Source organism: Anas platyrhynchos, chromosome 4 (assembly GCF_047663525.1).
Source record: "Anas platyrhynchos isolate ZD024472 breed Pekin duck chromosome 4, IASCAAS_PekinDuck_T2T, whole genome shotgun sequence".
NCBI lineage: Eukaryota > Metazoa > Chordata > Aves > Anseriformes > Anatidae > Anas > Anas platyrhynchos.
The window spans coordinates 20,066,704-20,078,874 of record NC_092590.1 but is presented as its reverse complement, the minus strand read 5'-3'; the positions used below and the strand labels follow the sequence as shown (position 1 = coordinate 20,078,874).

The 12,171-nt window shown below is 33.7% G+C and overlaps 1 protein-coding gene and 1 long non-coding RNA gene across 4 annotated transcripts in view; both read left to right on the top strand.

Annotated features, from left to right (window-relative positions):
• SGCZ (sarcoglycan zeta) overlaps nucleotides 1-12,171 on the top strand; it is a 444,851-nt gene that overhangs the window by 54,508 nt on the left and 378,172 nt on the right. The window lies entirely within an intron of this gene.
• LOC106018836 (uncharacterized) overlaps nucleotides 1-12,171 on the top strand; it is a 71,808-nt gene that overhangs the window by 25,465 nt on the left and 34,172 nt on the right. For all 3 annotated transcript variants that reach the window (XR_011808958.1, XR_002404608.4, XR_011808959.1), the window contains one exon: nucleotides 11,038-11,081. This is a non-coding gene — a long non-coding RNA (uncharacterized lncRNA). The remainder of the gene's footprint in view (nucleotides 1-11,037; nucleotides 11,082-12,171) is intronic.

Genomic DNA, 12,171 nt, shown 5'->3' with positions numbered 1-12,171 from the left:
AGAGCACAGCTGAAGCTACTGCATCTTGCCTTCTACAAGTCACTTTTGAGCAGGTCCAGCACTGCCTCTGAAGGTCATAGGAAAACCTAAGACTTGTCTCACTCTATGCTTATAGAGAAAAGGAAATGTGTCCCAGAACATAAATCAATTCATCCGGCAGGTATTAATCAAAATTGTCTTTGTCAGAACAAAAAGAATGAAAATTTTCAGAAAGAATGAAATTACTTTACATAGGAAGGTCCTAACATTTGAAGGCATTCAGGCACAGGAGAGCTGTGAGAAGCCTGCTTGGAAGAAGGAAAAGACAATGAAGCGGATGCAGCCTTCAGACCAATAGCTGTAATGCACACAGCAGAACTGAGTTCTTGCTATGAATATCTATAAACTTTATTTAGAAACTAAAATGCTCCCCCTTTACTACCGGTTTGTCAGTAGTTTTCTTCTTTTTTTCTTATTTTTGTACCTATCTGCTTACTGTTAAGGAGCTTCTTGTTACTCTTTAACAGTGTTAATAGGATCTGTGTCAGGTAGGCAGCTGAAGGAGAACACCTAGTGCAATGGTACTTAGTGACACATACCATTGTGGCCTCTGCATGTATTAGAACTACTTAACACTTTGATGTGTAATAGGAAAATTCTTATACTGCCATTTCAGCAGAGATGCTTAAGAGAAACAAAGACTGCTAGAACTGCACAATTTGCAGAAAATAACTTCATGCCCTTGTTATTGCCTGGAAACATAGATTTTCAAAGAAAAAGCTACCAGGATAAAAGAGAATAGAAAATGAAAGGAGCATGCATTCCCTAGAAAAAGCCGTATCTTAAATTTCTGTAGTGATTATTTCCACACATTGGCATTTGGAAACTTGCTTATTGTTTTTTCCTTGTGTAGTCCACAAATGGATCTGTGATTTTAAACAGGGATACATGGGAATGATCCTGTTAAGAGAAGAAAGTGGTAAAACAAAGAAAACCTTAAAAAGCATTGGCAGAAAATAATTATGCCTAATGGCAAAAGAAAACATACAGCTTAGAGATTGTGCAATATTATTGAAAACACAGCAGGAATGACACCAATGAGGCTATACCTTCTAAAAACCACTTGGTGCTTACACATTTGAATAGTAATTATTGCTTTATTTAGTGGTAGCTGTACAATTTTATGTAATGTATACAATAAATATTATACCTCCAAGCTTCCATATTTTTGGTGGCAAACAAAAATAGGTGATTTTTAGAAAGAAAATGACTCAGTTTTATCAGGAAGATAACCTGAAGTTATATCTTGATAGGCACGTTTATTGCTTTTCAAAAATATAATGCATACGGTTGTGACTGCCTTTAAGGAATTTAAAATTAATAATGCTTTTTATAGGATACTTTGAAATATTTTTTTAAGTATAGAAAGTAGTAATTGTTTTATTTGAGTATAAAATAAGAATTATTCTTTCTGATAAATGTTTTGCTTGATCTGAAATTGCAGAACTCTAAGTGAACTGTCAGCCAGAAAAAGTGTATATTTATAAATAGAATGATTGAAGAAGCACTTTTTCTTCCTGTTGTATTATAAATCTTGAAATAAAACTTATAAAGAAGCCTGTTCTTTAAAAAGCTTCAAGATGTTTTTCAAAATGGTCTCTTAAAATAAATGTCACACAATACAGAATCCCGTTCTTCCTGAACTTCCATTATTTATTTATTTATTTATTTATTTGCGTTAGTGTGGCTCTATTTGTTTTAATTAATCAGGATTATGACCAAAATCTGAACCACAGTGTTTTATTTTTAATTTCCTACAAATACAATGGAAAAAAAATATATTTGTAGCTTTTTAGAGATCACTTAAATGTATTACATTGAAATTAGGATTGTCAATATAATAGTTTAGTGTAATTTTATCACTACTTTCTTTTAATACACATTACAAAAGGTTTTAGAATATAGTTTTTTTGTTTGTTTGTTTTGTTCTTTTTTTCATGTCTTAAGTAAACTTATGACACTCTTAACATGTCATTCAGTAGCATAAGGGGCTTTACCTTGACTCATTTGGCTTTTGTGTCTAAGGATTGCTTAAATTAGGAAGTTAGGAAACCAACGGTGCTTGCTAAAAACAATGTGTTGAAAATCATTGGTTTTGCATGTTAATACACTCAAAGGGTTTGAGTTATTGGCAGTGGTATTGGCAGTATGTAGGAAGATCTTGGAGGGTACAGAGTAAACATGCTCAGAAGCACAGTAGCCAGGGCAAGAAAAGGGTAATATCATTTCATATGTTTATATAGGGAATGGTTCAACTAGGACCTGGTTCAACAGGCTTAACTCCATAATTCTTCCTGAAATCTCTGTAGCAATTCCTATATCTTTGCTTGTCTGTAGTACAGCAAAGTAGGAATTCCTATCTTAGAGGACTCTGCAGACCTCTCTACCTTGCATCGTCCTCTTTAGCTCCTCCCCTTGTAACAGGAATATGGTAATTGATTGTTTACACCAAATAACATGGTTTTGCTATAGTCCATTACTTAGAACGACCGGAAAAATCTTCTCTGGGCTGCAGAAATGTTGAATCAAAAAAAAATAAAAATTATAATTGACCATTTGTCATATCAAAATGAAACAGGAATTAATTGAAAGCAGAAATTATTTTTCATACAATGTTTATTCAAAAATGCCTTGTCCATCTTCTACGACACTGTAAAAAGACAATAGCATTGATATTATTCTTATTATTATTACTGTGACTGGTATATTTACCTCTGTTGCAACTATAGTTGTTTTTCACAACCACTACAACAGCAATCTTTATGCAACCATTTATCATACTAAGTCATTGATTTCTACAGAGAAATCAATGCAGAAAAGACATAAGATGATGATATTATTAGTGTACACATTTATGTGGCTTTGGGGCAATAATGTGCAATTTTTAATAGGTTTTGAGCATGTCAATTTTATTCTATTTTATTCAATTGCTTTCAAAGGCTGTGCTCAAAAAACAAAGGACTATGCAGCGTGAGGAATAATGAAGTAGTCTCCAGTAATGGTTTGGTTTCCTGATAATTGTTTTTGCAACATTTTAAAGAGAAAATATGGGGTTAAATGTAATGTGGTCTTAGTTGGACAATTTCTGAAACTGGCCTGTGTGATAACTTGCTCACAGACAGAGTAATCAAAAAAATTCAGACTGAGTGGACATAAAGGTGTTAGGTATGCATTCATTTAAATCTTTGGAAGGAATGCAACATGTTTTTCTTTATTGCCTCAAATAAAGTTACATAGCAGATAACTTGTCACAAATCCTTATGTTCAATGGAATTAACAAGCAGAACCCCATTTGTATAATACTGATATGATGTTTTGGCAGAAAATAGTATTTATTAACTCCAATCATTTAGCAAACTCATGCCTGTTTCAAGCAGACCTCTCCAGAACTTCAGAAACAAAATATTTAGACTTTGAGATGTTTCTTAAACATTTCTTGTGTTTATAATTTATTTTTTTTTCTCCACATGAGCAGACTTACGGGGGAAAATAAGACCTTCATCTTTCAAGGAATACTTTTTGCCCAACTCATTTTGATTAATTTTTTTTTTTTTCAGAATTTCAGGATTGACTGAAATCTGTTGATCCACATCTCTGAATGAAATGAATAATTTTGAATAAGTAGTGTTGAATGTTTTGTCCAAATGGCAAGCTTTCATACTTTCATTGGATTCCTTAGTTATTCCCAGAATTTTGGGCTGATGTGGATCATGGTTTTCCAAGAGCACAAAACTTTTAATTGAGCTCTGAAACAGAATTCTCAAGATAAATGGATGTGGCTGAAACTCTGAGTTTAGACTTACAGGAGCAAAAGCTCCCAGTTACAACTGCTTGATGTAGAGAGGATTTTCATGTCTGAGATGACTGGCTGAGACTCCTAGAGTCTCTTCCAATACAGGATATTCTATGATTCTACGATCTTCTAGTATTCCAATATGGCTGTTTAACATCATTAATTATTGCCCTTTATTAACTTAATCATGCTGCAGATAAATATAATACAAATGATTATCACGTTCAATAGTAACAGACATTGAATGAACCTTTAGGCTAATGTCTTTTAGGAAAATTTAGTGATTTAATTATTAAAGAACCAAAGAACATGAGTGATGTGCAAAGGACTAATGAGTTATTTAAAAGATTTAATCTTGTATTAAGAATTCTTTTTTTTTTCTGATTGAATACTCTCAGCAGAGTGATCCACATTAGTTTTGAAACACTTCATATGGGTCACAAGAAGTAACAAGATACAACTTCTGTATGCTGATGGAGATCACCTATATTAGGAAAAGGCATAAATAACTTTGTTAATCCTGTTAGCCACTAACCATCCAGGTTGAATTTTTCATTAATCAGTACTTAGCATTTTTATCTTAAGCAGTCTTTCACTTTTAGGTAATTTTTCATTTTTTAATCAGTTATTTAATTTCTTTTGACACTTCACTAATAATTAATAAAAAAATCTATGAAGTCCCAAGTCCCTGTTTTTTATACTGTGTATTAAATACAAAAAAATCATGCAGTGTAAAAAACAAAACAAAACAAAAAAACACCCTGTGTTTTACAAATGTACAAAGATACCTTCTAGAATTCTACGGACTTTTTTTTTTTTTTAACTTCTGAGTTCTTTTAAAAACTGCTTTTAATGTAGTCTTCTTATATGTAGCTTTTTATAAAGTACCAATACTAGTCATCCGTGTTTCAGATACAATATTATTTTCCCTCTTTGTAACAAATTTACCTCTTAATAGCCAATCCTTCTAATTTATTAAACTTCACAAAGTATTCAATAACTCTCCCAAAATGGCTGGTGAATATTCATTCATGATTCTTCTCTTATTTGTTTCACATCTATACGGGCTTTATTTGATATGCATACATTCCCTAATAGTCGTCATAAGAATTTCATTAAGATTAATAAAAGGCTTTAAATTTTTATTTTATTGAAAAGCACAAAATTATGTGTACCAGCTATGGTCAGTACATCTATGATGGAAATCAGGTTTGGCTAACTACTACTATTCTTTCTGCACATTTAGAGCTGATTTAAATTACCATATCCAGAGAGTAAAATAATCTTGATTCCAGCTGCTTCAAAACATGTGTTTTAGTCTCTTCAGCCTTAATTAATATGTGGTTAAAAATTATTTTCTGAAGCTTAGTTTTTACATCAATGCATTCCTGTATTGGATTTTACAAAAATATATTTATATAAGATGTCTTGGGAGAGTTATTCTTAAGAGCCTTGTGGTCATCAAAACAAGCATAAACAACTCATTTCTCTTCTAATTAAAGAAGAAAACTAGCTTAATCACCCCACCAATTTGTTCTATCTATCTAGCATTCAAACTCTTCAGTACCTTTGAATGAAGAATCCCTCCTCCCCTAACCTAGCAATTTGGTGCAGATGAATATTGGCTGTTCATTAACAGAATTAAGTTTTTTAAAGACTCAAAATACTCCAAAATCCTCTTAAACACTCATCTGCCCTCCAAATAGCAGTTAAAAAAAAAAAATAAAAATTCTCAGGTGCTTTAAACTGAAGGAGGAGATCTGTCACTGCAGCTGCAATCTATGTCTCTTCCATCTGGCACAGATTTTCATCAGCCTCAACAGATGTAGCATGGTAGGTCAACACAGGGCAACCTAGCTCATCAGACCAGACTAATGTATTGCTTCCTTTTATGGAAATAGTAAATTAAAATTCTTGCAGTATTCTTGGACTCTATAGCCCAGCAGTAATTTGGTGCATGTTGTTGTGTCTAAGCATATTTTATACTGTTCAATGGATAGGTTACCGAAGGTTAGTTTTCATGTTTGTTTAAACTTCATTCATTACACATTTACTACATCCCAGTCCCCTGGAAGTTTTTCCTCCTCATTAGCTGCAGATAAGTCCATTAAGCTTTCACCAACATGGGAAAGAAAAAATCTAGATGGTGGATATTCAGTATACGCCATTATGTAGTGATTCTAAAATAGATTTAAACTACTGAGGTATTCAGTAATGACAGTCTTACACTAGATGGTTAATATTTACTAGTTCTTTACAGTTGTTAAAATTAGGCAAAATTAAACTGGAAGCACCTTAACATATTCCGTACCTTCAGATGTGTAACAAATGTATATCTTTTTGCATACAATATGAATGTATAAAAACATACTATTTTTTTAAGATACAATGATCAATTCCTTGGATCTTTCACTCAACAACCGTTTAGAATATTATCTAAAGGCCACTCAAGGCAGTAAGGTGGTATAGTATACTCCTACATATCTCTGCGAAATTAATTATATCTCTAATACCTTTACAAGATACAGAGTAAGAGACTAGTTGGAATTTTAATTTCCCAGCTGTTCTTCACATTTAAGTATGATGAGAAATTGCTCAGAATGAAGCTGTATTTCATAAATTACAAAAAAACAATGAATCTTTAACAAAAAAAAAAATCAAATTAAATCTTTTGCCATTCCAAGAGTTGCCTTCATGAGCTTCAGTCTGGCAGAACATCTGCCAAAGATAAAACTAAGGTTGATAAAAGGAAGAATGTCTTATCATGCCATTTACAGCATACATACATATCTATATATATATGTTATATCCAAGGATATAACATATCTATATATATTATATATATTGTGTGTGTATATATACATATATATATGTATATCCTTGGAGGTATGATCCAAAGTGTTAAAATAAATATAAGAACTTCATGTATGATAAGGACCTCTGAAACTGCCATGCTGAATGGACTTCTTGGTAGGACTAAGTGTTAGAGTAATATCTGAAATCAGGTATTCTGAATTTGAAGCAGAATTATTTCCCAAACTGTGAGAATTTGTTATATATACCCTCAGAGGGTATAACTAGATTTTCACTATCCTTCTTTGGCAAGGACCCATTAGATGCGTATGAGAGATCTGTAATCTGCAGATTACTCTTCCTCATGAGCAGAAAGTTTAAAGTGCAGAGCTTATGCCTGCCAATTTTCAGAGAGTTTGTGTCCGTTCCTAATTCTTGGGTAGCTTTGGGAGTTGTATGATTGGGACAGAAGCTTAGGAAAGGCTTTGTTAATTCCCTAGAGATCCCAATCCTACATGAAGCCATTAGTGATAAAGAAGCATAATGAAGTAGAAATCTAGCAAAAAAGGGCACTCATATTTTCCCATGTGTATGTCTATATGCAAAGTTTTAGTGCCATGCTCCAAGGGCAGGCTCTGAAATACCTTATTTGCCTTAACCTGTTTGGTGTGTTTACTAGCTGTTGTTAGTGAAATACAAGTAATATCCCCAAACTGCTTTATATGTAGATCTGCAAAACTGATTACTAAAGATTAAGGATCAGAAATTCTCAGACAGTGTATAACAAGTACCAAGACTACATCTTTGTTTTGTCTTTTATATCTGCATTTCTCATGTGTCCATCACCGTATGTTTATTCAGTCTTTATGGTATTCAGCAGTTACTTGCAGCCTGAGAGTCTCACAGATACTGGCTTCATTTTAATAAAGCATTTAATTTAGAACTCTGTTTTAAATGTTTATTATTAATTTCTTCAGCATGTACCTGGTCCTACTTTCTCTTAAACGTACAGCTCCTATACATTGTCATTTCACAGTCAAAAGGCATTAGTGATAATCATTAACAGTATACAAAATCAAATGCAAACTGTAAATACGTGTAACTCGTGGCTGGGATTGCTCAGTTCATCTCTTTGGTGTTTTGAATCACTAAAGAAATCCTTATTCTCTTTTTAGGGATCAGGAGCTACTGTTGTCAAGGAACAAGAACTCAGATATTTCTCTTTTTGCCTTGGAGGGCTATTTGTGGACTATTCATTTCATGACATCTGATATGCATGTACATTTATTTATTCCTGCATTATTATAGTGCAGGAATCTTCTTGCATTAGGAATCTTCCTTTTGAAAGTCTGTCCTGAACTCTCCAGAAACAGTCATCTAAATGCCACTCTAGTATGTAATCCAGCAGCTGAGCAAGGAGGAAAAAATATGTAGGACAATTTAGAATAAGGAAAAGGCTTTTTGAAAAACTGACATTTAATCATTCAGTGCTGGAAGCTTGTCTTAAATTTTAGTTTTGATTCTCTAATTTCAGGACTAAGAAAATGTAATAGAAGGTAACTGAGGAGGAAAAAAAATGTTTCTTCATTCAGTTTTCACAGATGAGATAACAATCTATCTTAATATTAAATAATATTAATTTTATAAATATGCTTGTAAGAGTAGTGGCCTCTCACCATTCTCCACCAGTTATAAACTAGTGCATACAAACGTGCCAAATATAAACTCTTCAATTAATAAAAATAAGCTATTTTTCTGATAAATCAACTCTTTTAAGTCACGTTGAGGACGTGTACCTAAAAAAAATAAACAATAATTAATTCATTAAGTAAGTTTCATGTACCCTTAAGATATTTTAACAGCTGAAATTGGAACAGACCTCAAATTATTTCTTTCTAATTAATTTTTATATGGAACAGGAAAATTTGGAAGTAACTGACCTTTAAGTGGTAAAACCTCTTCTGCTACCGATGATATGAATTGTAAATGAAATTCCATTATAATGAGGGTAATGTAGCAACTACAGTAATTGCATTACAATGAGGAAATTTTAGCCTTGAAAGATTTAAAAGCTAATTACTGAATGCCATGGTGAAACAAATGGAAGTGTTTATTTCTATTGTGTTAATATCTGAATTGCTACTAAGCATTTTCTCAGTAAAGATATCTTATAAATGCTGGTAGGTGCAAATATTTTTATTTAAGCTCCAAAACAGGTATGTTCGACCCCCCCCCCCCCACACCATTGCATTCAACCTTACTGGCACAATTGCCTGTCGCACTCCAGTAGAAAGGTGACTGAGGAAAAGCTTCTTCATCAGGGTGGGTGATGAAGAAATTTTTCTTTTTTGCAGTCATAATGGGAATCAGCTGGAGTCCTGTCCTGACAGGGTCTAAGTCACCCCTGTACTGTTCATTTACAGCCGCCTGGTTGTCCACAGGGCAGACAGCACAAATTTTATATGGGGTCTCCTTGCATAATAGGGGGTGTGCTCATCCTATTTTTTCCCCCATGAAATGCTCTCTAAAAATCTTTCAAGGATAAGACCTCCACAAAATAATGCTTTTGACAGGCAGGGTGAGAGTCTATAAGTAAATGGAGTTTCTAATGACATATATAACACAAAAGAACTTGCTACTCACGTGTAATTTTAAAATATTTAGATTGGCCCTTCATATTTAAAGTGTAAAGAAAAGAAAAAAAAATAATAGAAAAGAAAGGAAAGAAAGAAAAAACACCATCTACCTTTTGTTTATCTTTTAGTCATTTAAATTTTAAAATAACCTTAAATTATCTTTAGAGAAAATAACTACTTGAAATTACATGTTTTTTCTCAAATCAAACAAGCAAATAGAAATGTTTCCAGTTAATGCATTTTTTGAGTTTATACTGTCCTTTAAACAACAAGTATAAGTATTTACCCGGGTACTTTCAGAAGCCAGAATGTGCAGCCTAAATAAAAATCAGCATTTCAATGTAAAAGGTCGTTATTCAAAAGCAGAGAAAAACACAAGTGTACAAGCATTTAATTCTCTTGTCAGTGGCTTACTGAGGTTTATGACACTCTTGTTGCATCAGGTTCTGCAGTCTGTCAGATGGTCGGGCTAGTGGCACTAGAAGGAAACGTTTTACTTTTCTGGATAGAAACAAACATTAGGAACATCAGTACAACTTAAAAATGCTTCACAGCTTTTCCAAGAACTAAGGTATACTTCCTCATCACCAGCCGAAACAGTTATAAAAGCAGGATTACAAGGAGTTAAAGCCCTATCTGCTTATTCACTATGCACAGGCTTTGAGGGGTGGTTGTGGGAGGGTAGTGGACAATATCACAGCAATGTGGCTCTTTGGGAAGAGTGAATATCCTAGGATATTGGTTTTAGAATATCTCATTCTCATATAAAAGTATTAATTATTTGAATTATACCAATTTATTTTGGAAGGAAAAGCAAACAGTCATCAGGCACCCCATGAAAATATTTGAATCTTCAGTTATCTGCCTGTAAGTTCCCATTATGGTGGTCAGGCTTTGAACTGGATGGATTTCAACAGAAAAGCAACGGTGCACAATACATCGTTTCACAGAGATACTAACAGCAAAGGATCTCACTGTGTGTTCTTGATTCAGCCCCTTTGGTCTTTTTCCACGACAACCCTCATTCCTTTATTGTAACGTTCAAGTCTCATCCTCAGAGACCCACAGAGACTGTTCCTCCCTTCAGGAAAGATAACAGGAAATTTGCCAGTAACTTCAATAGGAACAGGAATAAGTCATTTATTATCTAACATCCAAACACATAAAAGCATGTCAGTGTACAAGGAGGTAGTTTCATCCTTTTTTCCTCTATTTTAGGGACTATTTTCAAATGTTCAGACACTGCATCTTCAATGAGGAAAAGTTAACTGGCCAGGATACTTAGAGACTTGGACACTATGAATAACTCTCTCCTGAACTAAGCTAATTGTTTTTTTCAGAGACTAATATCTTACAGCCATAATAATACAGGCAGTGACATTTACAGATTTTCTAGAAGATATAACTTTTAGACTAAAAATAAATAAGCAGGGCAGATAACTTTGCAGCATGTACAACTGCCACAGGAGGGTTGGACTAGATGACTCCTGGAGAGAAATTCATCAGCCTAAGTTTTTCTGCCACATTAAGACTCATTAACGGTAGTAACACAAACCAAAGAAGGACAAGCCCTGGCAGTGGTTCCCAGGTGGGAAATGGATAACAGGAAGTTATGGATAACTAATCAGTTTCTGACTGAATAACTGATGGATAACTAATCAGTTTCTAATACAATAAAAGTAGTCTTCATATGGGAAAGATAGTCCACTCTGTTATAGTGATATAGTTGTCAGCTGCATTTATTGTCTTACCTTTTTTTTTTTTTTTTTTCCCCAGGCAAAGACTTCTCTGGCTTCCTCTGCTAGGATGTAGCCTTCCTGGTAATAAGAAGACCTGTTTTGAGGGGTGGGAATTGTCCCGGGTGTATTCTACTTTTTTTTTTTTTTTATCAGATGTCATTAAGTAAGAAATAAAATAACTTAAATAGTGTCATGTAACCATGTAAGCTAGTTGCAATGGGGAATGTATAGTGTCTGAAAGCCTTTCCTGCTTCTCTGGTTAAACATGGAACTGGTTGCTATTTCAAACTCTGCAATTGATAGAATTGGGTTATGACACAGTAGATATAATGGAACCCAACCACAGAAATGCCTTAAGAGCATTTCCTTCAGAGGAATATTTGAGAATATTTGAATAGCAAGTTCAAATGCATTTTCACATTGAATAATCATTGCAGAGCTGAATTTAATGAAAGAATGAACTTGGTTGGCAAGACTCAGGAGAGAAGATTATTAGCTGAACAGCTTTGTTTCATTATATGACTGCTAATTTAATATTCTCTTACAAGCTTAAAAATAGACATTTTCCTGTCATTTCCTTTAAAATCATGCTTGTTTGACTTCTACATCTTAAAAGGTACAAAAATACTTGAAAGAGCTGTTCTTGGTATGCAGGGTTTTTTTCCTGACTGTTACAGAGATCGATTATATTCCAAATATTTCACTTCTATTGTATTTTTGCAGATTATTTTTTCCAAAATTACTATGCCACATGATAGTTATTACAGAACAAGTGAGGTTGGGCAGAACCTCTGGAGATCATTTCATTCAGCGTTCTGCTCAAAGCAGGATCAGCTAGAGAAGGTTGCCTAGGACCATGTCTAGTTCAGTTTGTACCCATTGCCTCTTTTATTGGCCACCACTGAAAAGAGCCTAACTCCATCTTCTTTACCTCTCCATCATCAAATATTTGTGTACATCGATGACATCCCCGTGGGCTTCTCTGACAGAAGAATTGTGAGATCTTGCAAGGTCTTATGATATTCAAGAATATTTCATGATATATGTTCTAAGTCATTAACCAAGACTTTTTCCAAATGACTTTGCTCATACTTACAGAGATGCAATGATAGAAACCAGCACTAAGTGGAAATTTAAGCATCTGACTCTAATGAATCAATAATTAATTGTA